General features: G+C 34.5%; 1 long non-coding RNA gene across 1 annotated transcript; it reads left to right on the top strand.

The window, feature by feature from the left end:
* The first annotated feature begins 677 nt into the window (after window positions 1-677).
* LOC145038784 (uncharacterized) lies at window positions 678-2,018 on the top strand. The gene is made up of 2 exons (XR_013679564.1): window positions 678-1,368; window positions 1,483-2,018. It is a non-coding gene; the product is annotated as an uncharacterized LOC145038784 (long non-coding RNA).
* The last annotated feature ends 19,031 nt before the right edge of the window (window positions 2,019-21,049 follow it).

The raw sequence follows: 21,049 nt of genomic DNA, 5'->3' as shown, positions 1-21,049 counted from the left end.
AATGATCAGATCCTTATCATAATGATTACATATCTGATATTTATTCTATATTTATCTATAATAACTGCCTAATATGTAAATGATTACAGTTGGATAACAATACTATAAGCTAAGGTTGTTGAACTTGAGACATTGGCTCTGTTGACTTGTAGACACCGACACTGATAGATCAGCGTGTCATGTGTTTTTCTCATCAGATCATAAGGTGTGACCTTACAATCTCCCTGTATATATATATATATATATATATATATATATATATATATATATATATATATATATATATATATATATATATATATATATATACTATATTATAAACCATACATAATGAATGTCTTAATTACAACTTGGTAAGCTTTATGTACAATGAAATTTAACATGTCTTAAAAAATTGTCTTAAAGACAAATAACATTGCATGATTTACAAGACATAAAGCACTACTCTTCCCCACACACACAAATAGTGCATTTCATTGACCGAAAGCTCACACAAAACCAAACACATAAACAGTAAAAAGCGTAAAAACTTGCCACTAAAACAAACCAAGTAAAATATGTCACACGGATTGCTAAATCCCTACTGGAGGAGGATGATATGAGGATATAACCACTAATTTCATTCACGCGGATCACAAATATTATTTCTGTTGCTTATGAGCTAACGGTTTAAAAATACACTCCAAGAAAAATAAAAGCAATCAACGGATTAAATGGAACTCAAGAAAACACAAAATCTATCTCTTACTTTTTGATACCTACGAGAATTAAACTTTCTCTTTCTAAATATTTTATATTCCAAATCAAATCTACATTCTCCCAAAATCGTTTCAGGAAGCAGATCAAGCTTCAATAATGTTGGTATTCTTCCCAATACTACCTTTTGCCTGATTTTTTTGTTTCTTTAACATCCTCTCTACTAGATCCACTTGGGCCACCATCCAATCTACCTGTAATTTTTTCCAGACTTATCTTACATATATAGTGGCTGCGTGTCCTACACGAGCTTCTCACAGAACCTTATCCTTACTTTGACGGTGTCTATAGTCTATTTGTTTTTTTGTATATTTGTGATGTTCTTTTATTTTATGAAGTGTTTGTGTATTTGTTATATTAGCATAAGATGTTTTTTTGGTTTTCATGAGATGGCTTTATATCTTATTGTGATCTACTTTACTTTACCAAATGTGAATATATGAGGAGACATATTATATCCACACTTCTCGAGATCTAAGAAAACGGAGGAAAAAGATGGAATCTCCAAGAAGAGTGTGATAGAGAGCGAAGGGTTTTCAGATCTGTTACGACGAAGAGTTTTGAGATGAAATCGGGTTCTAAACTAGATGTCTGATATGTTTGTGTGTACAGGTTTTGATTTTGTTATCTCCACACCTTATCCATATTTCTTTTAGATCTACATGTTTTGATTTTGTTGTGTCTATAATTTTTTGGTGCTAATTTGGTCTTTGTATGGATGTACAGGAAAATAAACGAAAGTGTTGAATGCGCATGGATCTTATTTGGAATGCTTATGGATCTAGCAGAAAATAACAACTTGCTTTTTTTTTTAATCTTATTATTATGAATCTTTTGTTATCTTATTATTTTGATATCTGAATGTATCAATTTCATGGATATGGATAAATCCAAAAAAATTTCTTCATTTTTTTGTTTTTGATATGTGAATGTTTGTTTTGAGTAGGATCTTGATTTTGAACGATTTCATTGCTTGAAACATATTGATTTAGTTATTTGATTTTGAAAAGCTTTGTGTATAAATGTCTAACTTTAACTTACGTTTTTTATTTTTCATTTGCAGATGATTGTTGGTTACTTTTTTTCCGGCTGTAAAAACCAAACAAGATTTGAAGGTGTTGAAGTAGCGTAACCTTGTATTTTTTTCCCTTTTTCTTTTGGATTATGCTACCGAACTTGATGTCATCAATTATGGATGCCGATTCTTAGATTAAAGTGTAATATGTTAGGTATGGCTAAGAAAAATGGTTAAATTTTATCTACTTTATTTATGTAAATAGTTTATTCGTTTTCATATTGTTTTATGATAATTTGGATTTCAGTTTTTGTGGAGAGATTGTCTTTAGCTTTCTTTTAAAAGATAAATTAGAGAAAAGACAATTGGATTGGAAGTATCCAAAGTAAGCGTGGAGAGTTTGAGTTTGTTTCTTTACAAACTTGTAACTTCTAACTGCGAGAACCATATATTATATATATTATTAATGGCTAAAAACACCTTTGTGAATTCTCATTTTTGCCATATTTTTTCATTAATTTTCTACTTTGGCCACACTGGCTGCTATACTCTTTCTTTCTTTTACTTGGCCGTCATTTTGATTTTAAAAGGTTTTTTTTAAAGAGCACCTTAAATATTCGGTGATCGTTATCTTCTACACTGATGGTCCCGTTTTTTGCACCACCACGACTCCTTATTTTTTTCACAGCTTCTATCATTCTTCGTTTTCTCTTCAACCCACCATTTTCTTCCTGTGATGCTTTAATATTTGACACCTACTTTAAACTTAATACTACTATCCAATTTTTTTATATAACATAAACTATTATGGTAGGAATTTTTTGAAAAAGTTAATAAAATATATAAAATGTTATTAATATACGACCTATTGAAAATTAGTTGAGTTTATAAGCAAAAATGTATGGTTTGGTATAAAGAACACACTGGCTTAGGATGAAATATGCATGCATTTTAACCGATCAAAACAAGAAAAAAAGAAAATGGATTGAAAATATATTATATTATTTTTTGGAAATGATTTTATTTTGGTAATTCATTACTCCCTCTGCTCCATGATTTTATTTTGGAAATTCATTATTCCCTCTATTCCAAAATTATTGTCCACACAAAAAAACAAAACACACGCAGAATAAGAAAATATTAATTATCATTAATTTTATTAAATAAAATGATAATTATATATTTTTATTGCATTTAATTCTATGGTAATTGCATTTAAATCTATAGTAGTTTTACCAATAATGAAGGGTATTTTGGTAAAAATAATATTTATTTTTAAAAGTGTACAATTATTTTGGGACAAACAAAAAATAAAACATGGACTATTAATTTGGGACGAAACTATCAAGCGCTACCGTATCTACGTACTTAGCTATAAACTATTATTTTAAAAGAAATATGCTACCCAAAACAATCTGCCAAAAGGCTGAAACAAACTATCGACATGAAAACGAAACTAATCGTCGCATGAAAACTATCTACTAAAAGTAATCGTCGTCTGCTAGATAACTAGTAATAGACGAAAATTACTATTTTCTGTCTGTCTAGAGATAACTGATCGCTGAAAGAAACAAATCGTCGGAATGAAACAAATTGAAATGAAACAGTTTGACGACCGCCGAAATGACACTAACTTTCGATCGGAAACTAATCGCTTGAATGAAACAAATCGTCGCCGCCGCATCGCGCGGGTACACTACTAGTATATATATATATATATATATATATATATATATATATATATATATATATATATATATATATATATATATATATAACCAGAATGCTAAAGGCTTTTGGTTTATGCTTCCCCTGAGAAGGTGAATGACTCATTAAACATTTATGAAATCTTGAGCTTGAGCTAACACCGTTGATATTATCTTGACTCGACTCCCCCTTAGAATGTGCTTTTCTAGCAGTGATATTTCTTTCTTCAGTGAGATTTTGTGTTTTACCAAGATTCTTTCCCCTTTTTGACATCAGCAGCTAACTTCGAGCATAATAGAATATCAACTTGTAGTCTAGTAATATTATGTTGTCTTTTGATAGCCTGGGTTTAATCTACCATTAGCTGACATAGTATTTCGAGATCTCATCAGTGTGTGGTGTCATACGCTAAATCATAAATCTCTTTTATTAGAAGAGAAATGTCAAGAGTGGATAGGTACGTGTAATATATCACGGACAATGATATACCCATCGTCACAAATTTTTCATGCTCTCGTCAGCGTATGGTACATTATGCTAAATCATCAAACTTTAAAGAAGAATGCAAGAGCAATAATGGATTGTTTCAGTCATGCTAAGGTAAACTCAACGTGAATCATTAACAATTTAACTCATCAACAAGAAGTGGTTTAAACTTCCATATCATGGAGTAAGTTGCAATCTAGAATCAAAGATTCACCGTTAATTCATAATGGTACCATGTCTACCTCAAACTTGGAGGTTAGGGACATGAACAACCCTTTGTCATTTAAGGACCTAACAAGTATCTCTTACGCTGATGACTATGCAATCAGGGTAAGCCATTGGGTTATGCTCAATATTTCAGCAAAAACATGAAACTTGATGCATATGACAAGCATGCTTCCAGGGATAGGGTCAGGTGAAGATGATTTAATTAAAAATAAACACCCTATCCTTTTTATCAAAAAAATTATTTGGACTAGGATATCTCACTTTGAGAGTTTAGACAACACTAGACAATCAGCATGAGAGGGTGACTCAATGTTCTCAACAGATGGTCTTGCCGATGAGAAACTTAGAGAGATTTTTTCACATACAACAACATGCTTCTAGGGATGATGATGTGTCAACAGTTGCATACTAGGCTCAAAACTACACCGTCAAATTCCTTTTAAAATGACACAAAATATAAACACTATAAGAATACAAACAAAAGAATTAGTCAAGCAAGAAAATAATTTTAACAAAAAAAAATATGCAACTTTTTTCAAAAAGGTGATGAAGACTTGATCCATAAAATCTTTGGAATTGAATGGTCATTAAAGAACTTCCATTTTCCAAGATATATCAAAAGTGATGAAGTCTTTTATTATTAAACAACTCACAATATATCAAAAGTGATGAAGTCTTTTATTATTGAAGTGTCACATATGGATTCCAAGCTTCATCAGGAGCAAGAGAGAAGTAAAGATTAGTCATTGTAACCAATGAGTTAACTACTTGAATCCAGAATACCATTGTGTCTTCAAGATCAACATGACGGAATACAAGGTTTTATTGGATTATTCGCCAGTAGATGAAGCAAAGACTTACTGCTTTGATGGTTGCTCTTTGCATCCATAACAGTAAGTGGAGGAGAAAGAGGGTATCCTTAAGAGGAAAAAGACACAATGCCACTCTTTTTCTAAATACCAAGAGTATTGAGATCCTTCAAGTCAGCTTGAGTCCATACAAATAAGATGCTGATAAATCTTATATAGGTTTGAAAGAAAATACATGTAAATACTAAATGTAAGATTACGCTTTCATAATAAAAGAAGCAATTATTTTTGAGTTTTTCATAAGATAAAAAAATTAATAAACAATTAAACCATAGAAAGCATACCAAGATCAACAATTATTTTGTTCAAACTCTTTTCATCCAATACCTTGGTGAAGATGCCAGCGAGTTGATTTGTGGATGGAATATAGAACAGTTCCACTTTCCCTTTTGAACCATGTCCCTAATAAAATGATGGCGAATGTCGACATACTTGGTCTTGGAATGTAGAATTGGATTTTGAATCATGTGATTAGCACTGGTGTTATGACAATATATGGGTGTCTTTGAGTAAGCAAGGTAGCCTATCGCTGGAATCTGCCTATGGAACTTAGTAAGAATTACAACACCTTTCATGTTTCTCAACTATAAAAGTGTATAGTTGATGGTTCAATAGTGGTTCATGTGGATGATATTTAGGTTGATGAGCAGTTAAAGTCTATTGAGAGACTAATGAAAATTTTGGATAGGAAAACAAAAACCTTGCACAGCTAGGTGGTACCTTTGGTCAAGATTCAGTGGCAGCATCGGAAGGGTTTCGAGTGGAAATAGGAACTTGAGGCTGAGATGCGAGAGCACTACCCAGAGTTATTCGCAGCATTAGACTTCGAGGATGAAGTCTGATTTAATTGAGGGATAATTGTAACACCATGGTAAAATCCATTCTTAAATTGGTAAGTTTTATGGTGAGTTTTAAGTCTACACAAGATGTAGATAGACTCTACGCGTTTCACAGAAAGAGGAAAGGTGGTGGGACCTTAATAAAATACTCCAGGTGTAGTTGAAGAGTACTCAGGACTCGGCCAAGGTCCAAACCCTCATATTGAGGGTTTGAGCCCTATTTAAATAACCTTAACTCCCATAAACCGTTCCACCTTCAGCCTCCATCCTCCTAAACGACCCCTTGCAAACCCTAATGCCTATTTGTGAAGTTTTGAGCCTTTTTAGTGATTTGTGTTCTCTTTAAAGGGAGGAAGATCATGAAAACTACTTGAGAATACTACAAGAAAAAGACCCTTTTACGATGCGCAAACCACGACACTCATTGATTTATGTTACGCAAAAGAGAGTGACATTAAAAACGCGTCATCTCTTTAAAAAATTTAAGGATTTAGGTCATTCATTATTGCGCGCCTTTAAATTAGTGTCTTATGTAGAAAATTATAACATGGAGGGCACTTGCGTGTTCTCTGTGAATGTCATTTTATATTTTTGTTTTAAGTAACGTACGTCTCCTTAGAGGGAAAATGATATCCCCAAATTTTTTAAACCCCCGCCTTCCAAACCTATCCTCACACTAAATGGTTTGGCGACTGCAACTCCTTTCATTTGTAACGCCGATCGACAACTACGGCCGTCAATCGAAGCTATCAGTTGAACAACCCCTAATCGACGACACACCTATGACCAGTCAATCGAAGCTATCATTTGTAACGCGGGGGAATTTTTTAACTTATATTTCCTTTACCATTTTCTTTTACTTTTTCTGTAATTATCTCACATGACAAAACCCCCCACCTATTTCCAAACCTTTCTTCTCTCTCCAACGATGGACATCACCGACGACACACCTATGACCAGTCACCAAAGCTTTGTTTGCGTCGGAAAATATATCTACTATTCCAAAAGCCTTTCAATCGTGGATCCCAGTCTCAAGAATAAATGGAAATAATGGATGCACCCATTCCAGAAGTTCGACCCAAAGGTGAACCTGCAGTTGCGGAGGAATTAGGCAAAATGTTAATCATATCATCATGAAGGTTGATGAGGTACACTTTTTGTTGTTGAATCTTCCGATTGTATAATTTTCCCAATTTATGTACACTTTATCTTCTTAGGTTACATTAGACTGACGTATGGTTGGATATCACTTTTCTAGGTTCCTCTGTTACTAGGAATTGGGGAAGAAGATACAACCCTGACTAAGGCAACTGAAAGTGGCGATATTGATGTTTTTTTATCTTGTTCTCTTTCATATATGGCAGAAGGTATTTATTGTTTTCTTATTTGATTAATTATAAAATAATACTAAAATTAAGTTCTCAAATTATCGGCTTGTATAGAGACCAACATTGGAATTATATGGAATGAGACAAGCTTGAAAGTCATCTTTGCTATATGCTATACTTGGAGAAATATCCAAAACTTTAGGAATTGTAAGTTCACAAACTCATTTTTTATTTTCTTTATAGTATCATTGTAATTTATATGATCGTTGTTTTGCATTTTTAGGTGGGTGTATTTGGGTCAATTGCATATGTTATTCAAACATCTTGGATTCAATGTGGGACAATTCAAGATAACATATTGTATGGGAAGCCAATGGAGAGAAGTATATATGAAAAGTCCATAAAGGCATGTGATTTGGGTAAGGATATTGAAGCTTTTAACCATGGAGATCTAACAGAAATAGGACAAAGAGGGCTTAACGTGAGTGGGGGACAGAAATAGAGGATTCAACTTGCTCAAGCAGTTTACAATGATGCTGACATATATCTTTTTGATGACCCTTTCAGTGTTGTAGATGTACATACAACATCAACTCTCTTTAATGTAAGTTTTCAACTTGTTGAAATCACATGGATGTTATGACCTGTTTAAAGAAGAAAACCTTTATTCCTGTCACTCATCAAGTGGAGTTTCTCTCATCTGTTGACAATATTCTTGGTAATCAGAATAAAAAATGTATAAATTTAGTTACACATGATGGCTTTATATATTGGTTTTAAGTCTATGTTACCATTTGGATTTGATTCCTTTTTCCCTTTTAAGGTTATGAAAGACGGTCAAGTTACACAATCAGGAAACTATGAGGAGCTTGATGGCAGGAACTACATTTGAAGATCTTATGAATGCTCATAACGATGCCATTACAGGTTTAGAGCCTTCGCTATCTGAAAATAAAAATGAACTACTAAAACCAGGCAGGGAGAATAGTAATAATAATAGTTACCTCAGTAAAGGAAATGGTGAGGGGCAATTGGAAGCAAGAGTGTAGTTGACTGAAGATGAAGAGAATAAATGACATGTATTGAACATATACATTAAGAGGATTAATCATTAAGAACACTTCCAGAGACCATATACAAAATGTGTGAAAGTATATGAGGTTTTTCTTATTTTAATAAATAATATTTGTGATTGTAATTAATAGATTAATTATGTATAATATTCAGAAAATTGTGGTGGACCAACCTGGCCATTCTGTTTGGTTGAAGCTGATAGTGGTCGGATCCTTATTGATGGGCTTGACATTTCCTCTATTGGCCTCAAAGATCTCAAGATGAAACTTAGTGTCATCCCCCAAGAACCAACATTTTTTACGGTAGAATCTGAACAAACCTGGACCCTCTAGGACTTCACTTTGATGGTGACATATGGAAGTGTGACATCCCCAATTTTCATGGCGAGAAAAGACTGATTTAGTTTATGCTTTTACAATAAAATCAAAGTAATCTTTCAAAAGATGTTGCAGAATTTGTTCCCAAAACAAAATATAATAAAAAATTGTCAAAGTCTTTCTTAAAGAATTATATTTTCATTATGTAACAAAACCTCGGGATGTCATGTTCCGATAGAGACCATAAGCATTAACAATATATTATAAGCCTTACAACAGTTATTTACAGCTACTGGCCTATAATGCAAAAATCCCTCTTCACCATCCAAATTATGCTCGGCGTCCACTACCTGTAATATAAAAAGCTAAGTGGGTCAGGCTTGGGAGCCTGGTGAGCATATAGGGTTTTCAACCCACAAAAAATAATAAATTTATTAATTTCATTGAACAACAATAAATTTATTAATTTTATCAACCAACAATAACCCTGATTACTCGTTACTGTTATCCTCACTTTATGTCCCTAATCACCTATCATAAGTGACCTAGCCTAAGGATCATCATCGGGATGGACAATACTTCTAAGGGGATTCCTCAGCCATAAATTTCCTTAAGGCAACCATGAAGGGGATGGAGTACACCGGTGAACACATCGTTCACAAACACATACAGGTTGCTAGCCTGCCAGCGTTCCACTGGACTGTCTAGAAAAGTCTATGGTCGTCATCTATACTCCGCTAGATGACTACAACAACAACAACAACAACATCGAGGCCTCTCATCATTTTATCACACACCAACTATTTTATCTACCCATGTTATACCCAACATATTTGTAGATAAAAATACATATACAATTTAAATCATTTTAAAACCTATATAAAACATTCATTCAACACCTATCTCAAATAAACAAACAATAAATATACACATAACACGTATTTTATAGATATTACTTCATATCTATGTGTAACATGAAGATGACTACACACTCACTTGATAAGATGACGATTGGACAACACTTCGTCTCTTAAAAGAATATTCTTCGATGAAATCGGGATGTTTCTCAAAAACCGGGCTTCACATGGGCAGAGTTTTGGCTCGAAAACTCTTTTTCTCGGGATCTTCGGCTCTCCGGGGTTCGCTTATGATGCTATGATGATATAATTGGCTTAGGGTAATTTTTGCAATATTGAAGAAAGTATAGGGTGGGAGAATGAAAGTTTGAAACCTAAAATCGGATGGCATCGGGTGCTATTTATAGTGGCAGATCCCAGGAGTTATGTTGGGCGTAACTTTAGAGTACGTTGGGTGTACTCCCTCTTTAATCAGTACGCTAGGCATACATCGAGTACGCTGGGTGTACTAAGGGATAACTCCCGACACGTCCCAGATACGAACATGTGGTTGTAATGAAATGGAGTAGGCTATGTGGCCAACATCGGACGTTGAACATGAGTACGCTGGGCGTACTTCTTTGATACGCTTTGCATACTCCCAATTTTCAAACTTCAAAAATATGTAACTTTTGCATACTAACTCTGTGTTTGACATTCTTTATGTCCACGCGTACGTATTACCATGCTCTACAACTTTTCTTTAGACTCCGCCGGTTAATTTTGACTTTATTTTTAAAGTTATATTTTTAACAGGTCGGGATAGGAAAAGTCCGTTAAAAAATCATAACTTCTTCATCCAACGTCCGTTTTCGTCTGTCTTTTTACAGTTGAACTACTATCAACAAGATCTTCGATTCTCGTTTAGGTTGTTTCGGCGAAAAATCAATCGATCTAAAATTCAAGTTTCGGGCTGCATAATGTTATGCCAAATCTTAGAAAATTCATAACTTCCTCATATGAAGTCATATTTGGACATTATTTTTATGCATGCTCTCGGTTTAACGAATACTACGACTTTCATTTAGATCGCTAAGGCTAAAAAGCAAATTATCGTAAATTCACTTTTTACGTTATACAACGTCGTGCCAGTTCTGTCGTGAAACTTCGACAAGTCATAACTCATTCGTTATAACTTGGATTTCAGTATTCTTAATATCTCCGGAATCCTTGTTTCAACCACTACAACTTTCTGCATAGATATCGGGTATATCTAACATTTATTTTCGACGCTTATTATTATCTTTAATTCATTAAATCATAATAATTAAGCAATAAACACATAATAATAAAATAATACATCTTTATTGTTTCAAAAATACGTTACAAAGGTTGACCAAGACTATTACATCATCATTAATGCCTAGCCTAGAAACAAGGACGTTACAGGAAGGTAACCAAATCATCAATATTCTTAACATGGTTATTTTAATGGATTTCCAGGCATTAGACAAGTCTCAACTTAAAACTACCATCATGAATCTTCCACATTTGTTGGATTCCTCAGGTGAGTCAATGTCACATCCCTATTTTCATGGCCAGAAAAAACCGATTTTGTTTATGCTTTATAAAAATCACAGTACCTCTATTAATAAAAATGTTGAGGAATTTGTTCCCAATAATATATTATAAATACATTATCAAAGCATTTTCGAAGAAAAGTATTTGTATTCATTTTAAAATATTTGCAATGTTATCGTCAATAGAGAAACATAAGCATAAACAGAACTTACATTCATTATCACTAGTGATTTATATCTCCTTTATTCTCTCAGTGTAATGTGACTTCATATCAACACCTTTGATATAAATAAACTTAGTGGGCCATGTTGGGAAACCTGGTGAGTACATAGGGTTTTCAACCCACAATAATATAATTATTATGTTTAATCATCAAACAGTTAACCCAATTACCCATCCCCATTATCTTCTTTAATCTTAAGGATCTAGCCTAAGAATCAACTATTTCTCATTCATTCATTCCTAAGGATTATCCTAAGGATTAGGTACGAAGTCCATCGTTGTCACTGACACAACTGTCAAGCACAACTACTACTTCTATCACTTAGGCGTAGCTGCCAGAATTATGACATTTTATATGAGGTGTAGCTGCCAGTATTGTCCTTCGAGCACAACTGCTAAGGTTATCTCATTTATTGACATTATCATTTTCGATATTCCACTCGCAATACATGTTAATGGATTTTTAGAGTACACTAGTGAACACATCATTCACAATAGCTACAGGTTACGACCATGCTAGTGTTTCACCGGACTGTCTAGAATATTCTAGGGTTGTCATCCATACTCTGCTAGATGACAGGGCCATCGCTTGGGTCATCGCCTAGGTCATCGTTTGGCTCATCATTTTGGCTCATTGCTTTGGCTCATCGCTTAGGTCATCGCTTCTCACCACATTTTACCACTTATATATCATCACTCATCATTCATCTCATCTCTTATCGCTCATCATTTATCTCATCTTTAATCTACCCATGTTCTACCCAACACATTTTTTAGATATAAAATACGTATATAGTTTAAATCATTTAAAACATATGTAAAATCATTCATCCAACATAAACAACAAGTATTCAAGTAATATGCATACATAGCATGTAGTTTATATAAAATACTTCATATGTATGAGTAAATGAAAGTAACTATGCACTCACAACACGTAATATGTATAAATATTTCATATCTATGAGTAAAATGAAAGGGACCATGCACTCACTTGAAAAGGTGGTGACTCGGTACTCGGACAATTCTCAAAATAATTTTCCCTTGACAAAACCTAGTATCAATACCACTAGGGTTTAGCCTAACGTTAACCGCGACTAATTAATAGTCTAGTTATTATTACTATTATATAAGCGTTAAGCAACACTCTTATATAACTCATAATAATAGCCCAAATAATTATTTTAAGGTCTGAATAATGTTACTATATTGAAACTTAAGCTATACTAAAGATAGGGTAGACGTAGCTCACTTACAACGAGTTTTTTCTCAAAACTGGGCTCCACCGAAGCAGAGTTTCATAGCCGAAGGCTCTTCGTTTCGGAGTTGTCTGGCGCTCCGGGGCTTCCGCCTCGTGCTATGCGATTCCCTAGGGTTTTTGGGGGTTTGGGGGGTTAGAAAGAGGTTTTAGAGAGAGAAAGAAGGAACTGAAGGAGTGAGGAATGAGCTTCACCCAACACCTCTATTTATTGGCTACTTGGGGCGTCACCACATCATGGTGCCTCTCACCATGCCGTGGTGTTGCGTAGGCTCCAAGGTTTCGCCTGGTGCTGATACGTGGCATCGCACACAGGGTGGAAATCATCTGATTTTCAAAAATTCATAACTTTTGTATACGAACTCCATTTTCGACGTTCTTTATATCCACGTGTAGATAAAAACAAGATCTATAGCTTTCATTTAGACTCTGTCAGCTAATTCATGACCGATCTTAAATTTAATAGTAGGAGGAGGTTAGACTTTTAAATGACCGTGAAGAATTCTTAACTCCTTCATACGGATTACGTTTTCGTCTATCTTTTTATCATTGAGTTCCTATTAATGAGATCTTCAACTATCATTTAGGTCTCATAGGCCAAAACCGCTCGAACTAAAATTTAATTTTCAGGTCGTGCACTGCATGCCAAATCTTAGAAAAATCATAACTTCCTCATATGAAGTCAGATTTGGGCGTTCTTTTTATGGTTGCTCTCAGGTTAACATATTCAACATCTTTTATTTAGATCACTAAGGCTAAAAGTCGCTCTATCGTAAATTCACTATTTACGTCTTCCTAGTGTCGTGTCGGTTCCGTCGCGAAACTTCAACGGGTGATAACTTCTTCGCTATAACACGGATTTCGGCGCTCTTTATATGTACGAAACCCTTGAGATATATTCTACACCTTGGTTAATATTATTATTCTAAATAAACTTTTGTTGAAAAGTCATTTTCGACCCCTATTATCTCTAAATTGACTAGCCCAGATCTACGGGCGTTACAATTATCTCCGCCTTTGGATGATTACGTCCCGGAATCATCAACGAAACAGGGCTCACATGATGACTCCATACTTTATATCTTCATCCTACGTATTAGCCGTAACTTTGATGTTTCTTCGAATTAGTATCGAACTCTAAGACTTCCTAACTACAGGTGGTGCCCGATCTTGGACCTACTATCTATCTCATGTTAGAATTCTAATCATGATCTTCAAGTCATGATCTCGATCATTATTGGAGAATCCATCTTTATCAAACTTGAGATAAGTTTCTCTCCCTTCGATTATCATAACAGACCAATGAGTCGTGTTCTAATAACCTCTCATCGTATGATGCATTGCTTGAACTCAGGTCTTTTAGAGTCAAATTCCAAAACAGACTATACCTTCCTTCATGTTCTAATCACATCTTAAAAGGTAGCATTTCTAGCTACAAGCAACTATCGCGATATCTCTACCAATCGCTTTGATTATCTTTTATTTCAATCTTCCGGCTTCAGTCTGATGTTACATCGAACTTGGTTCTCTGAACCATGTAAGATACTCATCGTAGTCGGACTTTATTTGATATGACCACTAGGGTCGGAATAACAATCATCTTCTTAATAATTTCCGAAAGAATGGTAACGACACACTTGAATAAAACGGAATCAATTACTAGCTTCTTGGTAACCTTGTGACTTTCCCTGATCCAAGTGTGAGCCATGTGCTTCCTATAATATAGGCCTCTACTGCCATTCACACCTACTCATACTCGTCCCAAGTATTGTCTTGCAGTTTTCCAAGTCATTATCACGAAATAATTTTAACACATACTAAGGTGTCCAAATAATCACAAAAATTTTCCTAGACTCTACTAGGACTTATTCCATGCGTATCTTCAATCATCAACTCTGCTTCAACTCAGTTGGTGGTGGAAACTGTTGGGTTATGAGCATTCTAACACTCCTAAGTGTACATGCAACCCTAAATACCTTGGATCTATGTTTTCTCTATTATACATGCAAATATGAACATCCAAGGTATTATCCTAATCTAGCATACAAAATAATGGATATAACAAGATAGAATACATACCTCTTTGATAGTGCTTGTCTTCATGAAGCTTGAGTGCTTAGTGCCCCAAGTGTGACACCTCAAATGGTTCACACAACACCATAAGCACTTGGAATAACTTAGAGAGAAATTAGAACACTTCATGAAATCGTGTAGCCCTCATACATACACATAGTGTTAGTGTTAGTCACGATTTCTTGAGCCATGGGTTTCTTTTATATGGTGGCTATTAAGGTTACACCATGTAACTCATGACTTTACCCATTCCTTATGCTCCATGGATTTTAACCTCCATGGAGTATCCATGGGTCACCCCATGGACTTAGTCCAACATAAGGAATCTTGGATCACAAGCCCACATATATAAGAATGAATGATTTACACAATCAACCCATATATTTAATTAGTCTTCTTTTGATCACTTAATTAATTCTAGATTAATTCTTGATCAATACTAATTAAATAATCTCATTATTCTTATTATTAATATACTAGAACTTATAATATATTAATAACCGTAAGTGTCTTATTTCTCTCATTATAGTCTATCCAAGTGCATGATGCCATGCAACCCAAATGGACCATGCCGGGTCGGGTCAAGTCTTACCAATTATAGTTATGGACTTAGACATTAATCCAACAGTCTCCCACTTGGATAAGTCTAAAACTATTATTGCGTATGACTTCAGGAACCAACTAGCAATCGTAGCTCTCAAAAGCTTCTGTCGAACTCTGACCTTGTAGATGAACTCTGATCTTTGTCAACGACTTGTCCATTAGATAAGGGATCATATATTCCTCCATTCTAGATATCATATGGACTGAGACATGGATTATAATCATTCTCTCTGTCCATTAGTTGTTTCCCGATTTCCGATTTATGACGATTGACTAATTGAACAAATCAAATCAGTCCTGGCCCGGCCGAGCACTTCCATTTGTCATCATCAAATCATCGAGGGGCCCACAGATATCGCTTTTATCCCGAAGGTAAAAGGAATGGATAAACTTCGACTCATATGGCTTGTTCTACTACTTGTTGAATCATACACAAAGGCACGTTTTGTAGCACCGAGTTACCAAATGCTGTTTCGTGCAATCAATGTACAACCAACTCATAGTAACAACTCATATCTCTAGGTTTGAAGAATATAAGATATTATCGTCTCATGATCACTCGTGATAAAATCCATGAAGTGATTCCAATGAGCGCGGGTTGAATCCAATACTCAGAACTTATGAGCACTCATGAGTGTTGTAGCCCTTTGTCCAACAACTTAGACCTCTACAAGCCAACCCATGACAGTCTTAATTCATATCTACTTCCAACATATGACCGACTGTGGATGGTTTGAATAACTTAGTCATTCCGGAAGAATAACCTAGTTTATTCAGGAAGTCAAAACATGCAAAGTGAAACACAATAATAATTGAATCCAATATGGTCTCAGAACTTATGAATATAAATAAAACTCCTTTTATTTATCACCATATGATTACACATTATTCATTGTATATTGTTTCAGCTATCAACATTATTCTTGAATTTAAAACAATAGTTGTCCCATGCTCCAAGCATGCACACTATGTTTTCTTCTAAACAATAGTCATGCCATACACCAAGTATGCATAATATGTTTGTCTATGATCTTTACTTTGTGAACTAGATCAAATGAACATAACTTCAATGATTCTTTTTTCACACTCCCAAATCCTTACTGCAAATGCAAGAATTCCAAATTCATGTCATTTACTGAAATCTGTTAGATTCTAAACTTATATGCATCGATCCTCTTGTAATGATTATGCACAAAGTCAAAAAGACTTAACAACAATCATTACAGAGCATTCCAAAGGAGATCAACTCCTTGGAACCATCCTTCTTGCATTAAGTTTCCTTAATCTTACACAGATTGAAAATTCTAACTTTGAAACATTTCCAGATTCCATTTTGACTATCACTTCTGAACAAGAGTTGCCTCCTTACAGATTATGTCAATATGGTCCTTCCAGAATTATCACTATACTTCCAATTGTCCTTGAGCAACCAATCTTTGGTAAACCTTAGATTGTCCTCGACAATTGTTTAATCCTTTTAGTCATATCCAGTTCTAAACCTTTTCCATTCTTAACGCCCCAGGCATTTGGAAAATTTTAGAAAGGATGAATATAGCACATGTAACCGATCCTATATCCGAAGTATATGGGACACGATTCATGATGTCTCACATAAAGACTAAACCAGTCTTTTGCTATAACATTTCCATTTCAATTTGCCAAGTTCTCATAATTCAAATTATGAAAAAGGATGCCGTAATCATAATCGAATTTAAGAACGCAAATAATGGACCCATATACAGAATTTCCTTATGTTGAGCCATTCCAACATGAAATTCATATATATCCTTGACTAAATGATTAAAACCTCACGATCTAAGCTTATAGATTTGAGATGAAGTATAATTTCCTCTCCCTTAATTATAGCAAAACAACTTTTTCCCAGTTGAAACCTTTTGTTTTCTATAATTAACATTGCTAGCTTGCAATACTTATCGTAATTATCATGCTCCCACTAACATGATGATTATTAGCATAACACTTATGCTCCCACTAGCTTTGACATATACTCAAAAAAGGATGGACTTCTAGAAATCAATACTTTATTGACTTTCTTACCAAAGTTCAGATTTCTGATACTAGATTGTTTTGATAAGACTTTATCAAAAACATACACCTTCCTTAGATAGCTCGTGGGTGTGTCAAAACAATTTTAAGAACTATGAAAAGGGATGCCGTAATCATAGTCTTGATCGTTTTGACCTTTGCCATTTCTCACAAGTCCAAGTTAGTGTGCCGGTAAACCACACACGCTCCACTAACGACTTTGAGATCACAATTGCTATCTAGCTAAAATCTACTTAGTGGAAGTGTTTCCTCACCATCATTTTCATGAATCGGAGAGAAACCTTATGACACTTAGATTTAATGATGTATGAGTTCCTACCCATATGAATTTGTCAAAACCATAATCACAAGACAAGGATAATGACAAATCCAAAACCATATGGATTGAACTCAATCTTAATTTCTTGCCACCTGGTAGCTCAAGGGCCTACCATTGCTTCCAAGTTGTTGTGCAACACATTGAGAACTCTAAGAACTCATATGCAAAGCCAACTTTAACTAGAATGGGCACAGAATATGTCAACACGATAGGTTATAAACCTCGAGTCGTGTGCTAGTGAAGAACTTCAGGTTTCATTCTTGATTAGTTCTTGAGAATTTCAAGACCTTTAAGACTCCCACTGTCCTCTTGACCTATAAGACTTCCTTGTCAAACATCCAAGAGATAGTGTGGATTCTAATCAAGACAAACACTTCACACAATTGGCCTAAGTTGGTCTTTGTTTTATCCAAAACATCACAACTTACCAATTTCAAATGTACAAGAGTAGAAAACTTTTACTCTTACATTTGATAAGTGTTTTAAACCTTCTTTAAGACATGTCACTCAAATTACAATCTTGGAGTATGACTCCAAGACTTGTATTGGGACGAAGTATGACTCATCTTCTTGATTTAACCATTTCAACAATTCAAGATCCCTTCTTCTTAGTCATAAAAATGAACTAAGACTTCCTTAGAGAACTAATTTTGATATGGTTTCTTAATCATTAAGATGATCACAAAACTGATACTAAAGTACTCTCCCATCTTTTCAGATTTGAGAAACTTTTATCCTTCTGCCTAATTTGATTCTTCTTATCCGCTCTGCTATGCATTGGAACCTTTTCCAATGTCTCAGAGTTACACTTAAGCTTGTAAGTATAATCATATTTACTGAGCTTTAGTAAACTATGACGAATAGCCTTACATCTTTTGTGGTGGACTTAATCAGTGCACATGACTATGTACTCGATCCCTTAGTCCATTACTTGACTCACACACCCATGTGAATAAGTAATTAGTCTTAATTTTCCAATACTTGAAAGTTCTCATTCATCATGCTATAGAACTTGCATGATTTCAAGTCCCGGTCCAATTGAGACTTTGGATGATGAGAATCTTTCCTTGTTTGGTAAATTTAGACATTACCACAAATGAAAGAATCAATTTCATATTTCCACTCTTGCTATTAATGGAATCGTATAAGCAACAATTTTTCCTCGAATGCCATTGTAAGGGTATTTTAAAATAAATAAAATCAAAATTTTCTTTTTATTTTAAAACTATGCGGAAAAACTTATCCTTACAATCCATACGAAAACTTGTTGTTGTCTATTCCTTAGCAATATCTCATAACTCCTAAGAAGTAGCTCAAGAATCCGATCTTCAAACTACGCGATAGAAATCCATCTATGCGATCAGATTCAGCATATTCTTTCTTTAAGTTCCTTTACTTTTCTTTGATTCTTAAAACATTACCATGTGACCCAGTCACATCATGTATCAGGAATCTGAAAATAGAAACTTAACGGAGTTAGAGTAGTGGACTTTTACCTGAAGTAGAGTCAATCTTATTGACTTTAACATCCTTAGGTAAATTAGGCAGCTTCGCAGCTAATGACCCTTCCTTTGGCAATATAAGCATATGGACCCTTTGATAATGGTACACGGGACTATCACAGACTTAGCTTTTCTCTTTACCATTTGTTCAACCGAGTTGACTATGGCCGATCCCTTTCCATTGGGAAGAGAATGTTTTTCCTGTATTTCCAGTGTCACTATTGTCAATGTCCATAAAGTTTCAGGAAGTTGATCTTAGCAAATCGATAAGATCATCAAGGGTCTTGTCATAGTCTATTTCATAGGTGTCCCAAAGGAACTCACTATGTGACTTAGAAAGTGATTGAACCACCAACTTTCTCAAGACTTTGACACCCTTCTCTCCCGGCTTGTCAATATGTGACTACATCTCCAAGATGTGATCACACCTCGACCTTGCCTTCCCATTAGGGATTGAGTGATCTTAAATTTTTCAAGAACTTGTGGGTTAGGGAGAATAATAGGAAGAGGAGAGAGAAGTATGATATCCATGGGACATCATCTTCATTTAGGAAAGCTTGTTTCAAGAGATTTGGGAAGATCATAAATGTCTAAACCAGACATGTTATGGGAGATATTCAAGATAGTTGATCTTTGAGTCCTTAATATGACACCCAATATGAAAATATTAAGGCTAGGACCCAACAAACTATTTTATAACTTAGAAGAGGTATGCCGTAATCCAAGCTATAAAACAATTTGAAGGTAGGTGAATGACGATTCACCAATTTCCACCACGATAAACGAAATGTATTATTAGGTTTTAATTGGTTTTGAAACTCCTAGATCTTTTGAGATTCATTGAACTGTTCAATGGCATGTTTCAATCTCGAGTGTGCCCTTCAGGTTTTGTGACTGGGATGCCGAGGATCACAAAACAAGGTGTGAAGTAACCATGCAAATTACTGGGTACCCTTAAGTGTTTACCCCTCAATCGATGTGCCGGTTAACCACACACGCTCCATCGATACTATGATAAACATTAAGTTACCCTTTGCCTACCTTGTTAAATACGAGTTAGTGTGCCGGTTAACCACACACGCTCCACTAACCGACTTAAACAAAGTGCAAAGTGTAATTTCATGGATTAGCACCTTATTCACATTTTTCTAAGTAACTAAGATTGGGTATTATTAAAAGTTTAGTTACTTAGTATTTATCATTAATACTTTTAATGAAGGGAGAATTATAGTCATGTCAAACCCGTTCGGCTAACGACCCTCCACCAGTCAAGCGAGCGGTGGGTGAGAGTGAACACCCATTAAGTTGCCATTTTATAGGCAACAACCTTATACCCACCTTATAGACCGGCTTCGTGAATGAGGCGTACTAGCGGTAAGACCGACTTTACTCTTATAGATATAAATATTATTAACTTATAATATTATAAAGTATAAGGGTTGAATTTTAACTTTTAAAATTCTAAGGGCTAACTTGGAATTAAAGTATTCATAAGAGAAAACTTTACAAATTCCAAAACTTGAGGGCAAGTTTTGAAACTATTCAAAACTAATTAATTCCATAACTTATGTATTTAAAGTAGTTTTAATCCAAAAACTCTTCAAGTTCCATAACTTGTGGACAAATTATGGAAGACTTTAAACTAATAAAGAATTAACCTTTTTCTTAATTTTATAACTTATGGAATTAATTAAGGTTACATATTTTATTTATTTATTTATTAATGAAGTGACTCTTGAACCTCCATAACTTAAGGACAAGACTCTTCATCTTTTTTGTAACCTTTGCCAACTTTATGATTTTTATGAGTCTTTAATGTGACTCTTCATGTAACTTAAGGATAAGTTACACAAACACATTTTATACTCAACTCTTAGATTAATTTGGATTGAAAACAACTTTTTCACTCAACTTTTCTATTAATCTAAGCAACTCATAAGAACAAGATAATTCAAATCAAACTTTTTCA

The sequence above is a fragment of the Lactuca saligna genome, chromosome 4 (assembly GCF_052625555.1).
Source record: "Lactuca saligna cultivar CGN05327 chromosome 4, ASM5262555v1, whole genome shotgun sequence".
Classification (NCBI taxonomy): domain Eukaryota; kingdom Viridiplantae; phylum Streptophyta; class Magnoliopsida; order Asterales; family Asteraceae; genus Lactuca; species Lactuca saligna.
This window is presented reverse-complemented; position numbering and strand designations above follow the sequence as displayed.